Raw genomic sequence first — 11,741 nt, forward strand, 5'->3', positions numbered from 1 at the left:
CAAGAGTATCGTTTTGTTCCTAATACTTGTTAAGGGTAGGGTTTCACACGCCAATACTTGTTAAGGGGTGCATTTTCAGAATGTGGAAATTACGTGTTTAGGGTGCTTTTCGAGACCCCATGGTCGCGCATGGTATCCACTCGTCAATGGAAGTGTCAAGTGCCCCCCCCCCGAAGTTTACAGAGGACCGCCGATTACTCCGTGAATTTTACACCAATGCTTATGGTGTTAGTTCGGCACCTATTGGTGTTATTCTGTTTTGGTGCAATTTTTCATCGGAGGTTGCATGTGTTTCTCTCAAAACACAGACTGGTGTCCTTCCAATTTTATGGTGTATCCTCTTATTTTTTTTGTATCAATTAACTGTACACTACACTGGTTTCCTGCTTAGCTATTTTTTTTCAAGGAGTGTGCTATACTATATAGATTTACCGTTTTACATATAGACATGTGATTTTCTTACAGTACTTTTAGTTATTTTCAATTTATATTCTAAATTTATTTGAACCGATAGTTATAAAACATGGTAAAAACTGTTTTGATTAATATTACAAAAGGATGATAACGTACGCAATGTTAATGATAAATGAACATGCAAAAATTCACGAACATAATATATTTATACAATTCGTTGTTAATTATTATGGGTGTGCTGTTAGAAATGTCTTAATAATACGAAAACATAACTCATTAAGATACTATTTCAATGTTATGTTGTTGCTCTTACAATGGTATCGTTGAATTGATTTCCGTTTTCATTATAAGGTATTACTTGGAAATAAATTCTCTCACTTTTACCAATTAAATGGCGTGAAATTTGTATAAAAGCGACAAATATAGGCCTCATATTTGTTGCTTTTAGTTTGAGACTTTGAGTGTAGGCCTTAATCATTAATTAACAAAGGTGATAGAAAAAAGGGGAGAGAGGGGGAGAGCTAGAGGAGGAGGAGAGAGGGACAGAGAGGGGGAAATGGAGGGAGAAGAGAGAGATGGAATGAGGGAAAAGATACTCTGAACACAATCTATTCGAGTATAGATTGTTAGATACCTTAATTTATCTATAAGTGACAGACTTCATAGGATTTATACTGATTAGACGATTCTTGCAAAAACAAATTTTGTTTAAATGACAAGATAATTGTCTTTTCAACAACAAAAACACAATCAATTTTTGTTTCAGAAGTTCGATTAAATGCCACTTTTGATATTGTATCCATTCAAATCTCAGTATATTGTTCTATATAATAATTCATTACTGATCTTCAATTTATATCGTACACATTAAAAGTCATGTAGCGTATTCAGCAAAGATTTTATCTATCAATTTAAGATTAATTCATTCTTGGGCACTGTTCTAGTTAGAGCTCCTTCCTACTACACTATAAAGCGGGCGCATCCGAGGATGAATCAACAATATATACGCCAGGCTTCGCGATCTGGCATGAGAGTTGGTAATACATGTATCCCTGCAGTACACTCTAAAAACCGTCAAAAATGACTAGTTAATAGGGTCAGCTGGATGCAACTGTTATTCTAGTCATATTTGACTATATTCTAGTCATATTGTACTAGAAAAGAGTTATTTCTGACGAAAATATATGTCAGAAATGTGCATATCAGCGATTGCCATATCAGTTGCTCCCAGCTGACTACTGGTCTAGTCAATTTGACTAATTTGTTTTAAGAGTGTATGTAATCGACAAAATTTAAGGGTCTCCGTCCTCTCGTTTTATGAGTATGGCGCAACAAAGGTACGTCAGAAATAACTTATTCTCACTCCAGAAACAGTGACCAGCAAATCTCATACTAAATGGCAAGCAATAACGGAGATAGATTTTCCCCTTGTCTTGTGCGAACATTGCAAGTAAAATACTGTGACACGTAATGATTTTGCAAATGGTACACTGTAAAAAACTGTGGTGTTATAACTGACACCAGTTGGTATTAATAGAGGACCACACCCTGAGGAGTAAAAATAGAGATTGAACATAACATCAATAATTGTAAACGTAACAACCAAAGGTGTTGTGATACATGTATACCCATCCTGTTCACGATTACAAAAGTGCTTTGAATTTCTTTTCTTTAGGAAGAAATGTCGAAAATTTTCAGCTCACGCTTTGCTCTCGCACTATTCAAAGGTGAAGTCCACCCCAGGAAACTGTTCATTTGAATCGATAAAGAAAAATCAAGCAAGCATAACGCTGAATATTTCATCAAAATTGGATGTAAAATAAGAAAGTTATGACATTTTTTAATTTTCTTTTATTTTTCACAAAACAGTTTCATGCATAACTCAGCGATACGCAAAATGAGAGAGTCGATGATGTCCCTCACTCACTATTTCTTTTGTTTTTGTTTTTGTTTTTGTTTTATTGTTTTTTAATCTTACACTATTTAAAGTCTTACAGATCTGACAATAAGGACCAACTTGACTTAAATAATCTTGAAATAATTCCACATGTTCAGGGAGGAACAAAATTTGTTTCACATGATGATGAGAAGAAATTAGAATATTTCACATAGTAAAATACAAAAGATATATTGAGTGGATAACGTCATAAGTTTGTTCATTACCGACCAGGGTGTGCATATAACTGTTTTGCTAAATTAAGCGATCTTTACAATGTTAAAACTTCTTCATTTTACATCCGATTTTGATAAAATTTTCAGTGATATGCATGCTCATTGGATTTTTCTCCTTTAATTCAAATAAACTTTTTGTTGGGGTGGACTTGTCCTTCATTAAATTATTATATATTTATGTTGATTTATTAGAATAAAGCTAAGAAGTGACTATTAGGACTACCCATTCAAAGAAACAAAAATCAACTTCGAGCGGCCGATTGACGAGGGGTGGTTCCGCCCCTGTTATCTATTGATTTATTTATTTCAAAGATATGCTTTATCTATTCATTCAATACATTGCCAGACCATACAGACAGTGGTGTGTCTACGGGGAGCAAGGGGGGCACCCCTATTAAAATAGCCAACAAAAATTCCCAGCTTCCACACAGATGTGTCTACGGGGAGCAAGGGGGCACCCCTATATATAGGGGCTTTAATATATTAAAATAGCCACAAAATTAAAAACCAACAACAAAAATTCCCAGCTTCCACACAGATGCTAGGATAATGACCCACCCCCAACACACACAAAAAAATTGAAGCCGGTCGTTGTTATCATACAAGTCATAAATATATGTATCATAACCAACATTGCATGATGCAGGGGACATAACGTTCGGCAATAAACTAAATATGGTGATTTGTCAAGGCCAAAATCTTGTATGTAAGATTTGAGCGCGGGGAGCGGATCAATCCACAAATTAACAGTAGTATTAATCATTTGATGATTAAAAAAAAATATCGTTTCTGTCTTGAAAAATATGGGGGGAGGGGAGGGGGTGAGTGTACATGCCCTCCCCTCTCTCTGAAAAGTAGGGGGTTGAATATCCCCAATTCCCCCCCCCCCCCGATTAAAAGGGGAGCTGATTCGAGAAAGGGCACTTCCAAGAAGGCAAGGCAAGGGGACACATTGCTCACACATAAAACGGGTCCTTCTCAGGTGAAAGGTGCACAGAACACGTTCGAGAGGGAGGAGGGGGCATTTTGGGGGATAAAAATTGGCACTTGTACGAGTAAGGGAACTTGGCAACACATAGAAAAGCGGCAAAGCTTGTGGGATAGATAAGATACGTAATGAATTTTTGAAGAATTGCCCAAGAAATATGATCATGATAATAGCCCGCTTTTTTTATATTGTGTTACAGGTTGTATACTCACAGATTGTTGTGCAGGCATAATAATTCATTTATTTATTCATTCATTTATTTAATCATTCTAATCTACAAAAACAAGGGTGATGCTGTTGATCCAGATAACTATACATGGGCATTTATAGGCCTACCTTATTAAGCTGTCTGAGGAAAATATTTACTTCTTTATTAAATTCAAGGTTAACTAAATTTAGCATTGGGAAGGAGCAAGCTACTCCACAACTTACCATGTATTCGTGTTGAAGTGCATAATTAATATTTGTTTGCAGCAGAACAAACGCCCTTATTGTGGATTTATTGATTAAACAAAGAACCTTTGATTTTATTGATAGATATTATGGTAGAAACTGTTGAAGAACGGAGTAAGGGGTAAAATTTTCAATGTAATTAAGGACATATAGTACACAGCAAAAACTGTGGTGTTAACTGGTGTATACATAGAGGACCTGGACCACACCAGTTATTTTACTCCGGAGTGTTAAATTGGCAGTGTTAGTTTTACACCTATACATGTATAACTAAAAAAAACTGTTGCGATTGCGCCAAAGCGCGAGCGGAAAAATTCGAGATTTAGGCCTAAAAACGGGGCACTCTATTCATGTTTTGTAATTGAATCAAGAAAAGAATAAGTAGATCTAAATGGGAACTTTCCTATATTATGCGAGCGCAATTTTCGATATTCTAATCTGAAACTGGGTAATGCTTTATAAAAGTAGAACAAACTGCGTATCTGAATAAATATGCGCTCGCGTTTTTCAGATTTTGAAATTCTGAATAGGCCTACATGTTTCATCATGAAAATCGATAAAGCGAGCGCGAAGAGCGAACTTAAAATATTTGATACTAACTGAAGAAGGATCAATTTCAGCTCTATATTTCAAGCACTTTGTAGGAAAATTGCGCGCTTAGAAAAATGACATTTTTCATTATTATTACACTGAGTTTCGACATAGGACTGGGACATATGCCATCATATGAAAATGATGACGATATATCTTCCTATTTCTCTTCCTAAGCGCGAGATGAAACTTGCCGATATTCCATTCTGAAAAAGGGACAAATAAATGATACGTTTTTAAAATCATGCCCGAATAGAATAACTTTATGGAATACACGAAAATACTAGGTGTGCAAATCATTTTTTTGTTAATATTCTGACCTTAAATTGTCGTTTTACAGAGCACTATTTAAAAATCAATTCTTAAATCAAACAAAATAATCAAAGTTCGATTTCAGAGCTGAAATGTGTATGTATATTAATATCCAAACTTGATATTTTAAGCTCATATTTAAGCAAGAAATATAAATCACCTAACAGTCAATGCGAGCGCGAAGCGTTAGCAAAAATTTCATATAGTGACATGAAATTTTTTTTTCCCAAGTCTTTCACTCATCTTGTTACTAATAATATAAATTTAGCTTCGGAAGAATTAGATCTCGATTTTGAACAGGATCATAATATGTTGCAATCCTTCTTCTGAGTATATTACGCAGCATCAGGTAAATAATCTTACCCCCAAAAATAATGACAATACATTCTGCATAATGCATGCCAATATAGTTTAAATAAACATTTTGATGAACTTCAGTTACTTTTGAATCGAATTCACATTCTAAAAAAAATGCCCATTTTCTTGAATTGGCCTCACCGAGACATGGATATCGTGTGATTCTAACCATCCATTTTCATTAAACGGATATGAATTCGTAATGAATAATCGAGAAGACAGATTTGGGGTAGGGTAGCGTTCTATATTTCACATGACTATGAGTATACGGCTTGTGATTATCTCAACTCCATGAACCCCACTGTAGAATCTGTATTTATTGAAATTAATATTCCTGGTAGCAAAAATATGATTATTGGTGTAGTTTATAGACCCCCAAACTCAAATACGAATGACTTTCTAACTTACCTTTCCGAAACACAAATAATCCAACTCTCGTTATTAAGGATGTAGCATTCATGGGTGATTTTAACATTGATCTATTGAAACACAACAATATATCTCAAGATTTTCTTGAATTTTTTTCGGCCTCCTTCTTGCCACTGATTTCTAAACCTACTCGTGTAGTTAATGAAACTGCTACACTTATTGACAATATTTTCTGTAACATTCTCCCTCCTCCCGATTCTTCTATAATACTTTCTGACATAACGGACCATTTCTGACATAACGACCAACTAGACCGATACACCCCCAACAACGAAGACGCAGACCTACGCACGAAATTACAGCCAGTTTAGGTGCTTCATTGGATAATGTCAACTGGTCAGTTGTATACAATTCTGTAGATGTTAATGCGTCCTTTAACCTTTTTATGAATATAATTATTCATTTCTCATTCATGAGAAATTAGACCTGCATATACCGTTAAAAAGAAAAGCGTAGTGCATACAAAACGATTCCAAAGTCACCATGGGTATCGCAATCTATCTCACGTTCGATTAATAGAAAAACTAATTCATTTTATAAATTCAAAATGAAAGGTACAGAACAATAAAAAAAACATCTTATAAGAATACACTTACTAAAATATTACGCATTGAAAAGAAAAATTATTTTGCGAGGCAGTTGGCTCTATATAAACACGACATGCAAAACACATGGAAGGTTCTAAAACAGACCATGAATCTATCCAATAATAAATAAAGTATTTCCAAAATTAGATTTAATAATGTTATTGTTAATGATAATAATAATAGGCATTTATATAGCGCCATCTATCTAGAAATATTCTATTCCGAGGCGCGTTGTTATTATTATTATTACCCCGGCTTTAGCTAGAGCTGCCTTTCAGCGCTCATGCATTCAAGAAATTAATCCTGCCGGGGGAGGGGCACCCCCCCCCCATGCCCCCCCCCCGTAGTTACGCCACTGACTCCAAGGCCTTAGATACCATCAATCATGAAATCCTACTTAAAAAATATCTCACTATGGTGTGCGAAGGAAGGCCTTATAGAGGTTCAGGAGCTACTCATTCAACAGACAACAATACGTGTTTGTTAAAGATCACAACTCCAATTTGAAATATGTTAACTGTGGAGTCCCTCAGGGTAGCTTATTGGGCCTGCTTCTTTCCACAATTTATATAAATGATTTATGTAGATCATCCAAAATATTGTCCCTTATCTTGTTTGCAGATGATTCGACCTTAATTTTTTTCTCATCAGAATCCACAAACTTTAGTTTATGTTATCAATTCTGAACTTATTAATGTTACCGAATGGATAAGAGCAAATCGATTATCTTTGAACCTTAACAAAACAAATATACATTTTATTTAGCAATTCCATAGACAATACCGATGAACATTATGTGTGATAATACCCCATTGGAAATAGTACCTTATACACCATTTTTGGGGGAATAACAGTTGACAGTAAACTTTCTTGGAAAATTCATACTGAAAATATATCCCAAATAATTTCACGAAATACAATGCGTATAAAAAAACGGGACAGATTTAAAAATTCTATAAAATTTTTGTTTCAAATTATGATGTCTATATTTTGGTGTAAATATGTGCTCTAAGGTCTTATCATTGAAATGCAATAAAAAAAATAAATGTTGTTCATGCTTGAGCGAACACGGGACGTTTTTGTTGGGGGTTCAAAAAGAGGCTTGCGCCAGAATTGCAGAATATGAGTAATATGATGATCAGACTTCTAGCTAATCAGGAGACTTCCTCTTAATTTTTTCATTATCTGCCCCACAATTTTCGAATTATGCTGTCAAATTTTATTTACAAATCCATTTATGCACTTGAATTATTTAGTTTTTGTCTCACCTGCGAAGCAAAGTGAGACTATAGGCGCCGCTTTTCCGACGGCGACGGCGGCGGCGGCGTCAACATCAAATCTTAACCTGAGGTTAAGTTTTTGAAATGACATCATAACTTAGAAAGTATGTGGACCTAGTTAATAAAACTTGGCCACAAGGTTAATCAAGTATTACTGAACATCCTATTAGAGTTTCATGTCACATGACCAAGGTCAAAGGTCATTTAGGGTCAATGAACTTAGACCATGTTGGAGGAATCAACATCGAAATCTTAACCTGAGGTTAAGTTTTTGAAATGTCATCATAACTTAGAAAATATACGGACCTAGTTCATGAAACTTGGACATTAGGTCCAGTATCACTGAACATCCTGCATGAGTTTCACATCACATGACCAAGGTCAAAGGTCATTTAGGGTCAATGAACTTTGGCCGAATTGGGGATATCTGTTGAATTCCCATCATAACTTTGAAAGTTTATGGATCTGATTCATGAAACTTGGACACAATAGTAATCAAGCATCACTGAAAATTTTGTGCAAGTTTCAGGTCTCATGATTAAGGTCAAAGGTCATTTAGGGTCAATGAACTTTTGCCGAATCGGGGGTATCTGTTGAATTACCATCATAACTTTGAAAGTTTATTGGTCTAGTTCATTAAACTTGTAATCAAGTATCACTGAACATCCTGTGCGCGTTTCAGGTCACATGACCAAGGTCAAAGGTCAATGAACTTTGGCCAAATTGGGTGTATCTGTTGAATTACCATCATAACTTTGAATGTTTATGGATCTGATTCATGAAACTTGTACATAAGAGTAATCAAGTATCACTGAACATCCTGTTCGAGTTTCAGGTCACATGATCAAGGTCAAAGGTCATGTAAGGTCAATGAACTTTGGCCATGTTGGGGTTTTTTGTTGAATAACCATCATATCTCTGTAAGTTTATTGGTCTAGTTAATAAAAAGTGGACATAAGAGTAACCATGTATCACTGAACATCTTGTGCGAGTTAGAGTAGTATTCAAAGTCAGCACTGCTGCTATATTGAACCGCGTGATGCAGGTGAGACGGCCAGAGGCATTCCACTTGTTTCATTTAAACTTCTCTTACGTTTTAATTTTTCTTCAAAAGTAATTGAGGGAAGAAGATTTTTTTGTCAACCCAAGCAAGAAGATTTGAATTATTAATTGGGAAAACTTGTGATTATTCAAATCCTTTTATTATGTGAAAAAAATTATGTTATGTACCTTTAAAAGACATTAATCTATTTTTTCAAGGGGTCATTGATTCCTTGACCAAGTTTAATTGCTTGACAGGAAACACAGGTAGGGATTCATGTCAGTCAATGACAATGGTGTATTGAGTCAGTTCTGAAGGAGCTAGATATGGCAGATCGGGCAAAATGTATTAAAAAGTTGTGAGCGAGCGAAGTGAGCACGCAAATATTCTCACTTTTTATCACAATATCAAATTTTATGATAGATTTTGACATAATATTAAAAAAATAATATCATATTTTACTTTCTATCTTTCCTTTTATTTCCTGTCCACTTTTTTTCTTGGTCATGATTTTTGTTTTAATTGAGGGGGGGGAGCATCCCAAGCCCCCGCCCATCTGTGTGTCACTGTTCAAAAGGCACCATATCCTTTGTAGCACACAATGAAATGATTTGAAAAAAAATCCACGCTCTCCCATACTTTGGTTGAAACAAAATTGTTCTAGCTTGAAGAAGGAGTATTCAAAATTGACAGAGAGCATATTAAAAAGAAACAACAACAGAACAATTCAAGCTAATAGATAGATCTGAAAATGAATTTTGACCGCATGATTTGAAAATGATGGCAAAGATAATGAAAAGGTTAAAAGGAAGTCTACCAATTAGCAAGAAGTTCGATCATCATATTATTATTTTATGCCATTTTGGCGCAAGCCTCCATTTTAACCCCTAACAAAAACATTCCGTGTTCGCCCCAAGCATGAACAAAACTATTTTTTAAGCATTTGAAAGACAAGACATTAGAACACCTATTAACACAAAAATATAGACATTAAAATTCGAAAAAAAATACTTTCCAAATCTGTCCCGTTTTTTTTTTGATACGCACTGTATAGATATTAATAATAGGCAAAATTTTTGCATTCCCTCCACATCATTAATCATACTCTACTCATCCTTAATCTTGCCTTATTTAAACTACGGGATTCTTATTTGGGGTGATACCCATCAATATTTATAAATCAATTGTTACTTTTGCAAAAGAAAACACTTCGTATCATTGATAGTACAAGTTTCCGTTCTCATACGGACCCACTCTTTCTAGAAAGTAAACTGTTCAAAGTCAAAGACCTATTTACTACAGTTAGGGACTTCATGTATAGTTATAATAATAATGCACTTCCTCATATTTTTTATGCCATGTTCCCTAAAAATCAATTTTATCATAACTACCCCACGAGATCGACACTGACGAACTTCATATTCCACTTTACAGAACTTTACTGGCCAAAAATACATTCTATTCAACGGTCCTAAATTCTGGAACTTACTTGCTAATAACGTTAAAGACAATGTCTCCTTAAATTCATTCAAACGTAAACTCAAACCTATACTGCTTAATTCATATACTTCGCAATGGAACTAATACTTCATTATCTTGACTATAATCCTTACTTTTTTTCACTTTTATTGTTTTATCTTTTTTAATCTGATATTGTCCAGTTATATCATATTTTGTTATTTCACCAGATCAAGCTGATTCATGGTCAGACCTTTCCTATTCTTAGTTTTCCTCCTTTAAAAAAATAGTTATTATCTAGTCTTGTAGTGTCCTGTCTCTTGCTTTGTCTTGTCTTCTAGTGTCTTGTCATACCCTCTCTCTTTCTGTTTTTTTTTTCTTATGTCTTGCGCAACATCCTTTACAACGAAGACCTCTTTGTGTGAAAGGCTTTGCATTTGTTCAGTAATTATATACTTTGCAAATATGATTTCTTTTGTTCCTTCTCTTTTTTTCTCTCCTGTAATACATACATGTACGCATATTAGAATAAGTTGACTACATTTTCTTCATTTCCAAGGGGGATCCACACTTTTAATAGGACAATAATTGAAAAATAAAGGGCAGCAATAAGATCCTTATGGGATAAATCGATCACCCATGTATCAAAGAAGGAGAAACTGATGTTATGAAAATGCATCATCAAAAATGAAATTGTAGGAAAAACTTTTCAATTTTCATGTGTCGTACGCAACATTGCCAAAAATATGTTCGGAAAATCAGGGCTATCCCTATATGGATCATGAAAATGATGTAATTATTATTGGGAACCATCAATGATACATTATTCCATTGACCTGCAATATTTTCAATCTTCTCGTGCTTTGCCAATAATTGTTTCAGGCAGTGTTTGTACTTGACTATTTGATTGACAAAATTATATTAAAAATTCCATCGTTTCCCTCAAAAAAAGCTATATCTTACTCCACTTTTGGTTAAAACTCATAATTTTCAAAAAAAAATTAGGTATCATTGTAAAATAGTACACTACTTATGACTTATTGAAAGCATGTTGAACTTTATGATATTTTTGAAGTTCTAGTGTGGAATCGCCCATAATATGATTTCTTGTGTTCCTTCTCTTTTTTATTTCCTGTAATATATACATACGCATATAAGAATAAGTTTACTATATTTTCTTCATTTCCAAGGGGATCCACACTTTACAAGCTTTGCTTTTTAGTGGACCCCCGGCCCTCATTTCCATTTATGTTGTATATTATACTGGGTTTTTTTTTACAAAGTAAGTATGCCCTTCTGTAAAACTGTACTTGATTTGTATTACTTTATATTACTTTATATTATATTTTGAATAGAAATGAAATAAAGAATTGAATTGAATCTTATTTTATTTACTCGTCTTCCTCCGCTTCTTTCTTCTCTTTTTTCCCTCTGTTTTGCTCCGCCAATAGAGGGCGGGCCCCTTCGGCCCCCTGGATCCACCTATGTACATATTAAATAGTGATGGGCAATATGAAATATCATTATTTGTGAATGTCTATTACTTTAGGAAACTTAATGTGAACCTGTATTTGAAATTGAAACTCAATCCTTCCCTGATCTCTCCCTCTCTCTCTCTCTCCCTCCCCCTCTAAAACTTTTTATAAAAGATCGTTCTA

Source organism: Lytechinus variegatus, chromosome 2 (assembly GCF_018143015.1).
Source record: "Lytechinus variegatus isolate NC3 chromosome 2, Lvar_3.0, whole genome shotgun sequence".
Lineage (NCBI taxonomy): Eukaryota > Metazoa > Echinodermata > Echinoidea > Temnopleuroida > Toxopneustidae > Lytechinus > Lytechinus variegatus.